At 45.3% G+C, this 17,745-nt stretch overlaps 1 protein-coding gene across 5 annotated transcripts in view; it reads right to left on the bottom strand.

The window, feature by feature from the left end:
* LOC118508525 overlaps positions 1 to 17,745 on the bottom strand; it is a 113,343-nt gene that overhangs the window by 93,711 nt on the left and 1,887 nt on the right. For all 5 annotated transcript variants that reach the window (XM_036048394.1, XM_036048393.1, XM_036048395.1 and 2 more), the window contains exon 2: positions 3,784 to 4,522. The gene's annotated coding sequence lies outside the window, so the exon portion shown is untranslated. The remainder of the gene's footprint in view (positions 1 to 3,783; positions 4,523 to 17,745) is intronic.

Below are 17,745 nucleotides of genomic sequence, written 5' to 3'. Positions count from 1 at the left end.
TCGTACATCCCAATTTCCTCTGTTGCGCTCTCCCCGTTCCATTTCGTTCCCGCTTGATTTTTTTCCCGACACTCTCATTGAGATGCAAATCATATTCAAATGAATCAATACTTCACTTCACTATGGATGCTGTCCTTTTTTCCGAGCATCTAAGTACCGCTCCATCGATACGGACTAAAATCAATCGTTACACCCGTCGCAGCTAGAACGTCAAGGCAACGAACCACCATAAAGCACAAAGAAAAATCTACTCAGTCAGTTACGGATGTCGATCGACGTCGATTGACTCAAGTTCCGAGACGGGGTAGTCCGTTAAGATTTCTTCCTTTTTTCATCTCCAAAAATATAATACGCATAAACACACGCAATAAGACCTTTCGCTCGGTGCGTTTTCCGTAGCAATAGAGCCTCATCAGTTCATCAGGAGATGCCGATCAACGGGAAACGGTGAGCAAAATAATGTACACAAAAAATGAATAATAAAATCCCCTACCAACCCCCGCATTAGGATTGCTCTGCTTCCTCTCTTTGCACTCCCGTAACGAAGGTTGAAACCGCAAAACACTCCACTGCTCCACGGCACCCTCGGCGAGGGAATCGCCATTTCAGGTCCGCCAGCAGCCAGAACAAGAAAATCAAAGTCAATTCCCGGCGCAACTTGTGTAGCATTTTTCCATGCCAATCCATTTTCTTACACATACGCGCACAAAATCAAACCCGGAGGAAAAATGGTGTTTTGGTTTGGCTGCTGCAGACGAAAACGCGCGGCTCGTGTGAGATTGTGTGGGTTGATTTTTTTGTTGGGCCCGCCAGAGCGAATACTACTATCGGTAGCATGTTTGGTGTTGTTTCAGCCGATCGAAAACATTCGATCCTCATAAATATTCACACGAATATCTCTGCATCATCTTACCTTTTTTTGCGTGGAGTGATGGCTATGAAACGCACCCCGATTTATCCGTCAGGGCAGGGGGGGGGGGGGGGCGGGATGGTTTTATCTCTTGCCGCCGTACTGATGATATGCATACGTGTGGAGGTTTGTGTGTCGTGTTGCTTTACTGGTGATGATCAGTAAATTCAGAATTCCAATCTCCAAACACATCATCATACGTTTTTTTCTTTAAATCTTTTTTTAAGTTTTGGAAATACTCTGTATAGAGGCTTTAACCATACGTGACCTTGCAATTGCCGGATTTACGCTTTGCAAGGTCCGTAAAATTTGAAAATAGTTGCTTCAATTGCTGGTTTTATTTCATCATGAAGAAATTTATTATCACGATCATAAATCAAGAAAATGACATGGATCATGCTAAACGGAGATGCTGGGCTGTTACTTAACCCTTTAAAACAATTTTTCCAACAAGTTCTGGCTGGCTGCAACCTTTGAGCACCTTTACGAAAATATATACGTTCATGATTATTTGTGGTAGTTCCGATTTTATCACACAGTAATTGTTAAATAATTTTCTCACCACATGTATTCCGTATCGACCATGTCGTTTGAAATTATTGCATCACAATAGCATCGGACGTGCTGGTTTCAACTCCAACATGGGAGTAAATTTTCAGCTTTTATTAATTAGTCCTAGGTACGTCCACTCCATTAACATCACCACGACCCAGTCACGACAAACTCCGCACAAAGTAACTGGAACCATGAAACTTCCCCTCATCGTTCTGTTCGTTCGTTCGTACTCGTCCTCAGGCAACAAACACTCTGCTTCCCAATCGGAACCGAACACTAAATAGTCTCCGGGTGGCAACATGTTCGTGATTCATATTTGACCGCTTCAGTACTGCATACAACAGCAGCAGCAGCAAAAAAAACTGCAAAAAGCTGCAGTGTACCACGACAAAACCTGTCAGGATTTACCGGGGTTTGCCCGGTCCACCGGGCAGACATACCGTTCAGCGGCGGCCCAACCCATCCCATCACTCGACGCCACATCCTAATCGTATCACGGCTCGTGGGAAAATGGGTAAGTTTTTCTGGCTCCAATCGCCGTGCCATTATGTTCCCATCGAAACGCGAACAACGTGCGGCATAGAGTGTTGATCCGGCAACATCAGCACAACGGTAGTTTGCAAAAGGTCGATCGAGTGCCGGCCAGGAGGATTGGCCAACCAACAGCAACAAAAAATGGAACCCTAGAAAAAGATGCTTTATTGATTACCTTCCGTCGGTGACATTTAACCACCAACAGAGCGTGCCAAACCTTTTTTTGGGGTATAACTGCGGGTAACACCCACACGGAGTTTTATCGGTAGTTAGTTTGTTTTATGCACACGTACACGTCCTCAGCAGTTTTCCATCGCCGAGGTTTTTTTTTTTTTTTTTGCTCCATGATTGTTCGAACAGGAGAATTTTGAACGGTAGTGCCGTTCAAGCGTAGGTCGAATCTTGCCACCAAAAGGGATAGAATTAATGGGCTAGATGCCTCCGAGCAGGCTTCGACAAGTCCTGGGTCTGCTTCATTTGTGTGGGGGGAAAAAACAGTGATCCAGAGAAGTAAGAACTCGTGACATGATTTATCAGCCGTGTTTACGGAAGGGCCGTGGTGTAGTTGGCTTTCAATTTTAAACTCGTGAACAAACGTATCTGTCGTGCAACATTGTTACCTTCTTTGGTGCGCTTCTGGCAAATAAATTCAATTACAACAAAGTTTGAACAATACATAGAAAGACATAAAAAGGAGATTACATTTTCGGAGACATAAGCGAACATTATCTTGAAGACATACCGAATTCTTCAGTGCATTCATATTTCTTAATTCAATCGTTTAACAACCACGCAAACAATCTAAAAAAACCCTATAAAAGAAATACAACGACTAGTTTAATGTATGTGCGCTTTGGACATCAGTTTGCGTGACATCATTTAAAGTTAATCTATTGCACCTAACCGTCATCCATTTGGCATCGAAATGGCTTTCAACACATGATACCATTTATTAGTCCCAATCGTTTGCTACAAACATAAAACCTCGCTCCCCTTTTTCCAAAATGGCTCCGTTGACAAATAGAGGGGTAGAGAAAGAAAATGAAGATGTCTGGATGGAGACAATCGGGGGTAAACATTCCTGCACGCTTTCCATCTTTCCCCCCCCCCCCCCCCCTTCTTTCCTTCGATGACAGTTTTACGAGGGAAACAGATTAGATTGAGCAAACGTGATGATCATTATTGGTGACCTTTTGGGCCAAGAGATGGAGAATGGTTAGCCGGCCGAAGAAGCTGGCACCAAATTATTCCCGGTAGGTTTGACAAATGCTTCTCTTCTACCTCAAATAGTACACTGCTACGGGTTAGCGTGCGTATTTTTCGTCCGAGAAGGGATGCGTCGGTAGCTTAACGCAAGCAAATCCCCCGAGGCTTTGGCTGGGGGTTTGACAATTATTACATCAACAGCGTTACGTCTGCTTCCCCGTTTTTTTTTTTTCTTTAAGTGATCCAATATATCTCAAATTAGGTTAGTGTAAAAATGCTGACTATCGTAAAGCAAATAGAAACGATGCATTGTTCGGCGAGTTGGAAAACTAGTGCTCCAAATCCCACTGTTGCTTCACAAGTCATCGTCATCTTGCGGCACCCGAAAATCATTACCCGGGCTGCCGTTCATCATCCCCGGTCGGTCTGTCATTTGATGTAATGCGGTGTGAATGAATCCCATGGCCCACCCCTAGCCCCAGGTGGCCAATGCTATCGGTTCAACACCTTTCCGGTCATTTCCCAGCCCTGGGTAATGCAAAAGTGTGAGATGAACACAGAAGCAAACCTTCACTTACCTTTTTGTCTAAATCGCCGGCTTCTGGCGTCGGTCCCGTTCGGTGCTTAATGTTGTGATACGAGCCGCCCAACACACAGCTGACCACAAAATGGTTGACGGTTCGGCTATCGTAGTCCTGCTTACCGCAGGTGGGCCGAAAGCGATTGCAGCAGCTGCACCTTGCCCGTCGCTTTGATAACCTTTCGCTGCACCCAATCCCTAGTGACACTGCACCGGCAGCCAGTCGCAGGGAGCTGCATTATATTTTCATCAACACACTCGCACACCCGCACGCGCACACACACAGAAACCACCACATACACAGAGAGAACCCTGAATCGACGCTTTGTGGCCAAAATGATGTCGTGGTGATGGTAAAGTGAAGCAACACCGCCAGACGAAGAAAAAACCACCCACCGCAACACTGGCCCCCGGGGGGGTGTGTTAAAGGTTCACGCGTTCGGCGTGAGAACCGCGGTGGAAATTAATTCAACCTCACCAAATCTGCCTCTTTTTACCGCACACTTACGTAATGCACTCGAACCACCCTCACACACACACGCGCACTCACTTGCACTGGGTGACACTTTTAAAATCATGCACTAGTGCTGGGGGTTGACTATTTTTTTCTTTTTTCGTAATGTTGCACTTACTTTTGCACTTAATTATTAGGCCGTTGGCCAGCTTCACACATGTTGCACAAAAACTAACACCTTCAATGAAATTTTCTCGCAGCGGGAAACGTTGTGACTAAAATTCTGGAATTGGAAAACCAAATTAAGTTCACTCCGGCTAAGGATAAATACAGGCATTTTAATTTGAAAATGATTTATGTTAACTGTATGAAGGAATCGGTGGCGTTGCTGTAGCAACACAGAAATGACATTAACCACGTATGCTAATTTTGATATAGTACCAAATAATTTACACTTTTCCGCGTTGATGGCAGTCGGTGGTGTCGACCTTTTGCAAGTGCCGATGCACTGTATGAATATTTAAATTTAATTTTTACATTCTCTTTGGAGCGTCTGAAAATCGTATCAACGCACAGCATGATGGCTCAACAATAACACAATTTTAGCCATTAACAGACAGAGCGGTTCAGTAACGGTGTCAGTGGGAAAACAAACGAAAAAAAAAACACACGAGACAGCCAAACCCGGGATACAATTCTTCTCACTACCGAAACCGAATGTCATAGGAAGCTATTAATGAAAAGTTTTCATTTCTGTTTTCGGCAAACAACGTTCATCACCTACACGCTGCTTGCTGCAGTATTTTATGGTGCTAATATTTCTCACCAGCAGGAAAAGCGACAAAAAAAACACGCAGAGAACGCAGCTTGCCCGAAACGGGAAAATAATGTAGAACGGAAACAGGGGGAGGGGGCGGCCGCCTACGTCGAGCACACACACACACATTTCCACAGATGACGTAAGTGATGATACCCGGTCAAGTAAAGTGTTTTGGCGCTTGTCCGTTCTTTTGCACCGTGACAATTGCATAAAATTTTTCATTGGGCTTTTCCCATTGTTTTTTGCAAACCTTTCATTATTACCTACTCTTTCTCCCGCTCTCGCAATTGCACCCGATTCAGCCAGTTTTTTGTTTTTTTTTTGCTCTGTCCAGTTGGTTAGATTGGTCAGAGCAGAGTGAGCCATTTTTCCCCTCCCTTGGGCTGGGAAACCCATCATGACAAAAGAATCTGAATCAGTTCGAAAAACAAAAAATCCTTGAAGCACAATCACACCACAACCGTTCTTGATGCTACTGTGCTGAACTTTTCAACCGGTTCTATTGTTTTGCGTCAACTTTTCCATTGTTAAACACACGTAACCGCTTTCATTTTCCCATTTTCACTTTTGGAATCGGAACGAATATCGCCCCTTTTCGCTTTTGACAACTATTGCAGTAGAAGCAGATGTCATTTTTGTTTTTCAACCGTAACATTGGATTGCTTTAGCACTACGTTTGAAGAGTTTTGTTCTTACCGTAAGCGCACAATTCTTTTCTCAGCTTTCTTCTTAAACATCTTGCAACACTACACTACAACGGAATTCTTACAAACACTCGAGGAACTTATGCAACTTTATCTTATTACAACACGAACCGTGCGCGGCAAACGTTAAGTCACAATTCAATCCTACTGGCAGAATACTCTGCTTTTATACCTAATTCCAGGGGAGCGAATCAAAGGCTACTTTAGTTTAAGTTTTGGAAGTAGCCTACTTCGTCTACATTTTCAAAGTGAAGTTATCGAAACCTTTTCTTACTAAGCAGCAATTGTTATTAATTTTTTATTGTTTTCGCAAAAGTTGGAAGTCGGTTGCAAAAGAAAAAGAATTTAAAATAGAATGATGACGAAAAATTTAATGAGAAAAATATATGCTAAATTTATTAGCGAAACTCTATCTACTCCACAAAAGGTTCTTGGCCTACCGAATCCTTAGAATTAGTTCGCAAGTCTTCAAATTTTCTATATTGCTTCTTCAATACAATCCAACATTGGTTGGTAAAAAAAAAAGTTTTAAATCACTTCGGGTAGTCAACCATCTTGGGGGCTCCAAACGTTACCGGCGGTTGGAAAAATGATGAAGGTAAAAGGTGTCGGCGTTGATGGCGGTAATCGAATATTTGTCCGCAAAACCATTACGCCCGAAACGCCCAGAACGCCACTTGCTTTATTATCGTACACTTTTTGGTTTTCTTTTACATTGCTTCTCACGCTTGTTTTACCATCAAAAAAACAGTTAAATGAAGAAGATTTGTTTCCAGTTTGCTGGCCAACCTTTCGTCACGAGTAGCAAACTTCTGGCGGCTAATATGGGTGTCGGGCCAAGAAACGGCATAACTCCCTGCGGATTACGGGAAGCTTTTGGGGGGCCGTTCGTAGGTTGAAGCTTGATGGTAAAAGTTTAATTTGATATACACACTGTTTTTGTTTGCTTGTGTTTGTTCACTTTTTTTTGTTTGTTTGGGCAGTGCCACAAAGAGAGGAAAAAAAACAATAAGGCACGAGAGCAGAACATCCCAGAGCGCGGGATGACAATGGTGTGTGTGTAAGATGAGGATCAACTTTTCCTTTCTTGTTGAAATGGTTTCGGTGTTATTTGATTAGTATCAAATTGTGGCCGTCATCCCTTGTAAAACTAGACGCTCTGGGTGGCATTCCTGGGCAAAGGAATGCAATTTTTGAAGCATTACCGAGTTTTGTTTCCCTTTTTTTCTAATAGACAAACTCGCTCCCGCTGCAGCAAGTAAGAAGATTTCGCATTTTTGCCCCACTTGCTTTACTTGCGCAGCAGTAAAATGGGCATAAATTAACGACTGTCTGTGATGACGATCGCTCGGGTCCGTAAACCGTAGTCAACAAATCCTACCCTAGTTGATCGTAAAACTTGTCACCTTTTGGTCAAAATAAATGGTATTTGTCAACGGCAAACCATCGAACCGTTTGCCCAAAATACGGCCCCGAAAAGCACAATAGCACCTAACCGACCTAAAGCAAACGGCAACAAAAAAAGGCTGAATAGACGACACCCAGCCCAACCTCACTATTGCGCCCACTGCTGCCAACAGCAACTGGCAAAAATACGAAAAATGCCATTCCACCTGGATGCTAATTGTGAAATAACATTTCCAAACACACACCGGTTCACAGTCAAGGTTATACCACCACCACCACCACGCTTGGTCGGCTGGGACGACTGGTGGATGGTGGTTGGGACAAAAAAAAAGCAACACAAACTTCAAAGGATCAGGTTTTTGGGACAGTATTTTCCGGCTCGTTTTACGCTCTCCGGACGGAAAGGCTTTAGCCATCTTGAAGCTTTTTTTCCCTTGCTTTGTTTTCGTTCGTTACACGCTCCGTACGGCACGCTGCGAAGAAAATTCGCCCCCGACCCCACTTTAACCAGTGGTAATTCTGTGTAATACCGTTTAGAGCACCGGCAAGGTAGCCTTCTTTGTCGAGGCTTTTGACGACCTCTTCTCGAAAGCTCGCCGTATTACACTTTCTTTTCATTGCTGTTACTGCACCAAGTGGCCGTTCTAGAACGTGTCCAATATATGGATTTTAAATATTCAACCCCCTTCGACCGGTTTGCAAATGAAATTAACAAGAGTTTTCAAGTAGTTTTCGCTGTTGTGCCGTAACTAAATGCAGCATTACCGAAGTTCATATTCTATTCTTGTCCCATTTTATGCGCCAACAACGACTACTTTGGTTGAGCTTTTCGTTTCGCTGCTAAATTCCTTACAATTTGACCCTTGGTTCCTAAGTGCGCCGATCTCGTAGTAGAGGGACAAAATTTAATATTCCACCAAAAACTGTCTTCCGCCGGCACAAACAAAATCAATCGAGCGCAAAATTACATTGAAGCCTTTGCCAAAGCCCACGACTTCCGTTGGAGATTTTTTTCTTTTTTGTCGGCAAGAATATATCGGCAGAAGGAAGGAATGTAAACGATCTAGCCGGCATTGCTTCATGAAGCGCAACGTCGGGACGCTTCAAAAGCTTTAACGCGATTGTTCGCACGGGTGTGTTACTCCTTCAAAATAACGCCCCCCCCCCCCCCCCCCCCCCCCCCCCAATGATGGCTCCACGCGTCCAAACGGCTGTAAAACATAAGCCCAGTTAAGCTGATGAAGCTGTTCTTCTTAATGCTGGATGGGTGATGGTTTTCTTCGGGTGGAACTTTTCAATCAGTATAAACACTTTCCCTTAAGGAAGCGTACGCACCCTTACAACAAACCTTCCCGTTAATGGGTAATACAGGACGAACCATTAGCATTTGGGTGGGTGGAATACGTCACACTATCAACGCACCATTTCATTGGGCTTAGAGCCTACAAATGATTGTAGCAGTCAATCGTACAGGTTCTAGCGGCGAGCGTTTCTTTCCTCAGGATCCCAACCTGATGGGAGCCTACTATCACCAGTTAATGGTTTGTAAAGCAACTGCAAAGATTTTTGCACTCAGCCTCACCGTACGTAGTCCGTAATCGTTAACGTTAACCGAGGTTTTCGCCAGCGCCAGAACGAGAAGACGGTCGCACATCGCAACAGCGAGCGCCTCTTATCGAATGTCGTTAGTGCTAATTGACGCATTATTTGTCGGTGGTAAAACTTCCACCGAAAACATGGCAACCTTCCGACAACTTTACTCCATTAGCGTCGGAAGTTGAGGCATAACTCTGTCTGAGTTTCCCATTGCAATTCGGATTATGAGAGCGCTTCAGGTACATGCTATAGAAAATTCGGTTTTGCTTATTTGTCAGTCCATTTGCATCTTGTAAATGTTAGAGCTCTTTTATCACAACAGTACGCTCTGCAAACGATAGCGTTGTTGTTAAACTTTAGATGTATACGTTTTCGTACATCACTTGAGAGTTGCTTCCACTAGGATGCATCCGGGTAGCGTCATAATTGTTTATAATTGCGTTTTCGGTATAAAACAAAGCCCAAGAAAATAATGCAAAACTTGGACCGAAGTATTATTAACAAAACGGAACTATAACACAAAAAATACCAAGCAACACACATAAACAGATCCCACTAGTGATGATCAAAAAGATTATGTAAAAAAAGCTGCTTGGGTGATGAAAAATCTCATTAGTCCAACGAATGGAAAACCACGACGGTCGAAGGCTGCTGCTCCAAGCTTCCCGGCGTTTCCTGCCGAACCCAGAGCCGCAGTTAAATCCTGTTTTAAGTTTTTCACAACTTTTGTTCTCTTTCCATGGGCATCTAGAGCAACGGGCCCACTCTCTCCTGCCTTCTACTGTACAAATATCTTTTTCTGGAATTGCAAGAAATAATTTGCAGGAGCAGTGTTTGACTCCGAGGGTAAATATAGTTTCCGTGCTGGGTTACTGTTTTTTTTTTTTACTCGCTTTTCCAACTACCTACGCGGCACGGAAAACCTAGCACAAAAGGGAACGCTGAAGCGAAGGTTGAAGTGGGGGGTTGAACATTGTTTGACCGCTGACCGCAAACAGGTCGGTGACCGTCTCGAACCTCGGAGGTCAGAAAATTGCCGTCTTGCTGGACAGTGTAGTTTTTTGTTTTGATTTTACTGTTCCAGTCGGCTGTGAGGGGGGAAACGATGGGCAGTTGTGGTGTTTCATTTCCCTTGCCTTCTGTACCGGACGGTGCTGTTACGCCGTTGTATTAAAATTCTTTGGTCAGGAAATGAGTCGTAAGGTTTGAAAGTTATGCTTATACAACATCTCATCGCAAGATTTTTGTAAAACTGGATAAGCATCCCACGGGTCCAATTAAATCCCATTCTTTTTAAGCGATCACCAACACACCACTGGTGTACGGTATTTAAATGTGCGACCCACACATCTCACGGGCAACGTTTTGCGACAAACTTTACAAATTACTATTCAAACACACTTCCGGCAATCGAGTTGATGGTACGGGTCTACGTGTCACGTCAAAGCAAGGGTGAAGCATCAAACATCGCTTCCCACCCCATCCACCTTCAACATACACGGCCAGCAACTGTACCACCACATCTCAAGTTTTGCGCAGTCTGAAACTACCACCACACTTCGCATCACCCACGGCAATGGCAAATCGTTGCCACGCGACAAAACGTCTCACCGGGATGACATCATTTTTGACGCAACGTGGCCCCATCCGTGGAGGTTCTATTTAGCTTTACAAACCGAAGAAACGTACCACGCGGCACGGAATCGGAAAAAGAAAACTGGATACAGAGCTTAGCGCGCCAAAAATATACCACCAACACTATTCGTCCAAATTACGAAGGGCGATCGATCTTGAGCCAACTCGAAATGCACAATACTGGCGCCACACTAACGTCCGTTCCCAGGTCAGACCAGTCCGGTTGCGTCTCCGTTCTCCGCATTGTGCAACAGTGCTACGAGCTATGCCAAATGATGTTTCAATATTCATCCGCTTAAGCCATTCATAAACGGTGGACCGGTGGAGAAGCAGAAAATATCGACCTGGTTGACGTTCTGCTACAGGGCGGTACAGGGCCGCAGGGCCACATACGCATACCGTACACAGATCGTCATCTTCCAGCATCAACTAGCTACAGGCCGAGGCGAGGCTATGAATGTGAAATCAGATGTGACCTATTTACTGCGCAGACCAACTGAAAACGGAATCTATTTGAAACTGACACCGATGCGCTGGTAGTGTAGCAGAAACTGACCCTGTTTTTGATTTTAAAAAATTCTACTTTTCATTGCAATTTTAATAAAATATCGACAGAAAGTCCGAGAATGAGCTTTTGGTGATTTGGCGCAACTGACCACACTGGCGCAACACACAATAAATAGATAAACTGGAAAAAAAAACTCTCAGTAGCTCCAATTATAACAAATCTAATTGATTCTCTTGAGTGGTAAAAAAATACTGGCCAGTTGTTAAGCAGATTATCGCCAAAGTGCAGAATTATTATCGGTAATGATCAAGCTTGGTACAGGCTTGGATTAACTCTTTTTCAACTTTTACTCCAGAGGTCCCATCCATACGCACATCACTTGCTCCTACTGGACTGGGACATCACCGCGAACGATGGCTTCATCGGTAAGTTTACATCATTTGTCACCGCTAGTGGTGCTGTTGCGGGGAAACGCTTCTGCAAGGTGTCTAATGGGTGGCCACGGGATACCGTGCCGCGCTGTGCGCCGTCTGGTGTCATAATAAATGATGGCCGTGCTGATTCGATCGCGTGACAGCCGCGCGCCAATGTGGGAACGCCACACACGCGACATCCAGCACTGATGGCGCATCGCATCCCCCCCTCCGTTTGCCGACAGACATCCGCTCACCCACTAGCGTTTTGTTTAAGGGTCTGCACGAATCACAAACCAAAGGCCGTTGCAAGAAAAGAAGAAAAATACACACACACCCTTGTGCCTGTGCATGATGGAGATTTATTCCTCTCAATACCATTTTCGGTTATTTCGGGGGGTTTGGTTTTCCCTCACGCAAAAGAAGTACACCGCACGGCAAAAACGAACCTCCAAATGGTTTTGTTGCTGTGCGGAGCATAATTTTCATTGCAGCAAAATCCACCGCTCAACTGCAAATAAGGGAAAGGTGTGCGACGATTTGTGCTTAGTTTGGTATTCGCCAAAGGCTCGATTCGGTGGATACCGCATTCGATTTGCATGAGATTCCGGTTAGGGCTGGGTTTGGGTCGCTCGGTAAGAAATAAAGGTTGAGTAATCAGTTTTTTATAAGCTTCATCCTTAGAATGAATTAGTGGTTCACCCTTAAGGCAATAGCTCGAGGGATTAGCTAGCTGGTGGCTATCATATGCTTCCCGTCATCATATCCTTAAACAAATGATTAAAACATTTAGAAACTAAATTTAGCTACACTCTACTCTAACTACTCTGCGCGCTTATCAATGTGTCGTTTCGTGGGCCACTTCTTGCCCCAAGACCGCAATGCATAACGCATAAGTCGAAGCAAGTGGACGATTGGTGCTGTGGGATTTACAGTCGCCATTGTAACGCCATATGACCTAAATTGTGGAAGCTGTAATCGTCGCTTGTTCTCATCTAAATCTGTCATCTGTCATAAACACACACACACACACACACACACACACACACACACACACCGCTGTTGTAATAACAGTTGCGTGAGCAGGCGTAAGAGCAGGCACGCAACATAATTTATCGTTGTGGCCAAAAGTTTTAATTCCAATCCACCCCAACGTTGGAAATCTCGTATTGCTATTTTGTCGTGTGTTAGCAATGAACAATAATCTCCTTTTCCCCTTTTTTCAAAGAACTTTTAAGTAAATAATTTTAATTCTTTCCTCTTGCAACTCGGACTCTAATTAGTCCGAACAGGAAAATCTTTTGACTTCCCCCAAGATGTTTTTTTCGTAAAGCTCCTGTCTCTGTTTCGTTTGCATTCCCAATCACCTATCTCCCCACAACCCATTTCCCAACCCAGAAGTGATATGTAAATAATTTGCCACAACGATTGTTTGCAGTGAGCCGGCGGGCCATTTGATCGGAATCGGAATCGTGGTACAGTTGTGAAGCACTCGCACCGCCAAACCTCGACCCGGTCACCCACAAACCGACACTAACTAGTGTTCTTCCGGTCGCGCGGTTTGTCCACACAAAATGGGGATGGCAGGGGCGATTTTCTGCAAGGGTCATTGTCAATTCCCGGTGCGGAACGTCGGAAAGGCGTCCTATTTCAGATGTCACCCGGATTTGCAACCTACACAAATCTAATTGAAAACGTAACCACTTCTGCTTGGAAGTGCATCGGAAAATGGCCGTCCAATCCAAACCCGAAATGTTCTACCCGCCAGCCATCTATCTAATAGAGCCGCCAGAACCGTTGCGTGCCAACAACGTGACGGAATTTCGCGCTACCAGCCAAAGTTGCCGTGCCGAACTGACAGGCCGGGGGAACAGTTTGGCGGACGGAATACGGTTTCATGTGCGTCTGCGAAAGTGTGGCCGGAACGATTTGCCATGGTCACGAGATATATTGCCAGCGGCTCCGCGTTTTGCCGCTTCTTCGTTCGTGAGCGATAGCCGTTCCTCGAAGATATGTTCCTCGTGCGCTTGACGTTTGTGGGCAGACATTTGATTCGCAGCCAGCAATTACAACAGACCCGTGGTAATGAGTCAGACGAACATGCAGCAGCCGAATGCTGGGCGACTGCGAATGACAACAAATTTCGGTAAATCATTATGCTTTATTTCACTGTGTGCGTAAGTGTGTGATACACACCGACAAGCATCGAATTTCATTTAATATTTCTCGTCTGTTCCATTGCCACACTGCCTTGATTGCAGATTTGGGTTTTCTTCTCTGAACCATAGCCGGGTTAATGAAAAAATGCTCCAAACCACAATAAATCCATCGTCCAAAGTCTAGCTCCGAAAAGCTCATCCCTTCCGCGACAATGGGAAAAATCAGGCTTTATGGATCAATTCCCCAAAATTAATTTGCAAGCCCATCATCCCCGGGTGACAACGCTTACGCAGCGAACATCTACCCACCAAAATAGATTGGGCGGCTGGGCAAACAAAAATAACCGTTCCAAAATGCATTCCACGTGTCGGCCACACATCCCTTCACCGCAACGCACTGATACGCTATCGCACTGCGGCGCTAAATATAGGGTGGGGTGTTGGGGATATTTTTACACCCCTCCCCGAACGTATCGATCATCAACGGACACAACGGATCGGAAAACTCAATTACGTGCTCCTCGGTCCGGCCGGCTCGATTACAGCGATGAAGTTCCTCATCCGTCGAACGAAACACATGGACGGAGACATTTTGTCGCTTCGGCGTATGATGACCGAAGGATTAAATGATTCACCCAGGGCTTAGAGGGCGGTAAGGGACGCTCAAACTGGGCCGAAACGTATTGCGTGCTCCTGTGGGTTTCAATGCTGGTCTCAACATCAGAGAAAACAAATGTCTTTAAATTTATACCCAAGCTGGACGCAACTTCTAGCCACAAATCAATTTAGTGCCAGCGTCAAACATAGCCGTAAGCCGTGAACATTTTTCCCATGTAAAAGTCTCACGCATCACGCATCGGATCGCACAAGACGTGCGGTCTCGGCTGCGCCAGAGGCATAGCTGAAGTTCTGTGCAGAAATAGAGCAAGATTGAGCGGGGTACTGATGCAGGGTGACCCAAGACGCTACAGAAATTGATTGCAATGAATCGGTAGCGAGCGAGGTAGAAGCGAGTGAATCAAACCGTCAGATGTCTTCCTAACTCCCCTTACAGACAACGACCGAACGAAACGAGCTCATAAATTTCAATTCGAGAAGCCAAATCCAAAAATAATCCAAAATTCTTCTTTCGACATCCGAAGCGCACGGGTCAGCCACTGTTCGGTGACCGAGTTTTTCACATCCCCAATGCCGCCCCCCCCCCAACCCCCCTCCCCCCTTCCGGTTCGCATCTCGGTGAACGAGGGTTAAGGAAAATTAAAAGTAAAAGTACAAAAAAGCTCCCTCAAAAAGCTGTCGCCCGCTCACATTGGACATTGGGAGGGTGGGTTTTTTTGCTTCGTGTGTGCGTGTGCGTCAGTCTTTGTCATATCGGTACGACAGTTTTTCACATCACAAAGTAGTAAGTGGATTTATCAATTCAACGCATGTCACCGACGGCGGTCGAGCAGTGTGGGGGGACCGGGTACAGATGAAAGGTTGGCGTGCTGGCAGCCACCTAGCATGACCGGACCCGAATCGATTTCGATTCAATTAAAAAGCAATAAAATTAAGCCTTCCCAAAACCATCTTTGTGTCGTTAGCTGCCGGCCTGCTGCGCGTCGGAGCTTCTCTGTTTGCCCATTTTTCGTCTGGATTCGATCGATTTGTTGGCTCTGATACCAGAGGTTCTCTGGTCTGGTTTGATCAAAATAGACACGGATAGAGCGTTCTCTAGCTGTAACGTAATTTGTTCTTCGAAAACAAATAAACACACCTAAACATTCGTCTATAAAACTCTCCCAATAAGTATGTTTAATTCTTCGCATTTAAACGTTCAGTTCGTTTGAATGGGCATAAACAAGCGACATAAGCATCGAACTTAGAATTGCAGCTACCTCACGGTGTCAATCGTACAAGCTGTTATCGCAGTCGCGGTTTGTTGTCTATTCCGTATTTTAAAGGAATAATTGAGTAGTATAACAAGTTGCTTGAGTATGCCGATAGCCAGCGTAATCGATTTACGATTGTCTCGTCAGCTGATGACGAGATGATGATAAGACGGTGCAATGCGGAATGTAAACTACGGTGCAGGTCACGCGTCCCATTCGCTCGAGATAGACATAGCGAACGAGTACAACACAGCTCGTAATGTCGCCTCGCTAGAGCAAATAGGATTAAACTTCCTAACAAAAAAAACTAATGCCAATAATATTCAATCATCTCACAATCATTTTATTAATCCAGGATCAGGTTCAAAACAGCATAGCGTCCAATAAGAATTGGAACCGTGTGGAATCGGTATCAATCATTCGCAAATATCATCACGTTGATGTCCCTGAAGCTTCACAGCACAGACCAGTCCCCGGAAAACCGCAGCTCGAAACCACCGTAACTAGCAGAGCCGTTTTCTCCCACCACCAGCAGTCGCATTATCTGTAATAAAGCACCGTCCGCTTACCGGATGCTACCGAGCATTTGCGTTCAATAGATACGCCACAGAATGCAAAACGTGACAGGGACGCCACAAATGCCGCAAACAACAACCCCACGGTTTTCGAACCCGAATGCTGTCGGGAGGCGTCGGAAATTGGCTCGCAGAGGTTCGTCAAGCACAATCACCGATCGCTCGCAGAAGATTAGCAAAATTGATTGCGTACGAAGGTGTTTGGTGTTTGGAAGTAATTAAAACTCTAATGGCGCTGCATGTGAAAACCACACTCGGCAACGTGCTGAAAAGGATGCGGCGTGTTACCGTGTGCAGACCACATGTGGGGTTCGTGATTTTGCTGCATTCGCGTGATTTTGCATAGACTAGGGCAAACAAAAGAGCTCGTAGTTCGTCCAAGTATTGGGCTAGAATTGGGGGAAATCATTCAGATTAAATCGTTTGCGGAAAACAAAATCGCACAGTAAGAGGTTCGATCCAGCAAAATCATTTTACTGATGAATGTGTCCTGAGCTGATCTTCACGATGCGGCAAATCTTGGTGAAGATGGCGGAGCAGCAGCAGCTCCACCCCTACCATCTCTTCATTGATTTTAAAGCCGCCTATGACAGCATAGCCAGAGTAAAACTGTACGACGCAATGAGCTCTTTTAGAATCCCCGGCCAAGCTTACCAGGCTTGTAAGAATGACAATGGCCAACATCACATGCCACATCATAGCCAACCAAGGGCCTGCGCCAGAGAGATGGACTTGCCTGTCTCCTTTTCAACCTGGTGCTAGAGAGAGTCATCCGCGACTCGAAGGTGGAAACTTCGGGGACCATCTTCAATAAGTCAATCCAGATCCTGGCATACGCTGATGACATAGACATCATTGGTTTGAGGCTCTCCTATGTAGCAGAAGCTTATCAAAGGATCGAGCGTGCGGAACAGAACCTCGGGTTGGAGATTAACGAGGCAAAAACCAAAATGATGGTGGCGCACCACCAGCGGCCCTACTAACAAACACTGATTTACGCCGGGGTTATGTACAGATAGGTGACCGCACCTTCGAAGTCGTCCAAAACTTCACCTATCTGGGGTCAAAAGTCAGCACCGACAAGGGTGCTGGCTGCCAACCGGTCATACTACAGCCTGAGGAAACTTCTACACCCTGACTGAGTGGACTCCTAAACTGACGAAGCCCTTTTAGTCGCGTTTGTGTGGAAGGACAATGGAGCAGCCGCTACAATGACGAGCTCTACGAGCTGTACGATGATCTCACCATCGAATTAGACTCGCCAGGCTCAGGTGGGCTGGTCACGTCATGAGAATGACACCGGACGACCCAGCCCGTAAAGTCCTTTCAGGCCGTCCACACGGACAGAGGAGGCGTGGTAGGCCCCCAGAACGGCCAGGATAACGGATTGGCAGACGACGGCGCTAAAACGTAAGCGGTATGGAGGATTGTTGCAGCAGGACCAAGAACGCAAAGCGGTTGTAGCGCCTGATAAGTAAGTAAAGTCCTGAGCTGAAGAACTGCTGTCATTTATCGGGAGCTTTTTCGCAACATGAACCATTATTTAGTATTCGTGAAGTCGTTAAATGAATTTAAGAGATAAACTTCTTAAACTAACCACGGAAAAGGCTAGGATGTTTAGTTGAATATTTTCCGCTCATCAAATAAAGTCATTTGAACCTCTCGATCCAACGACACCACTACGACACAGCGAGCTTTCAGGGATTGTTTCCGCGGCCAGAAGGAAAACAATTTGCGTTTGAGTTGTTACAATTATCATGACGGTTTAAGTGTGCGCTAACTGCTTCTGTTGTTTGTGTGTCTGAGCAGCCGGACGTA

This window comes from Anopheles stephensi, chromosome 2 (assembly GCF_013141755.1).
Source record: "Anopheles stephensi strain Indian chromosome 2, UCI_ANSTEP_V1.0, whole genome shotgun sequence".
NCBI classification, from domain to species: domain Eukaryota; kingdom Metazoa; phylum Arthropoda; class Insecta; order Diptera; family Culicidae; genus Anopheles; species Anopheles stephensi.
This window is presented reverse-complemented; position numbering and strand designations above follow the sequence as displayed.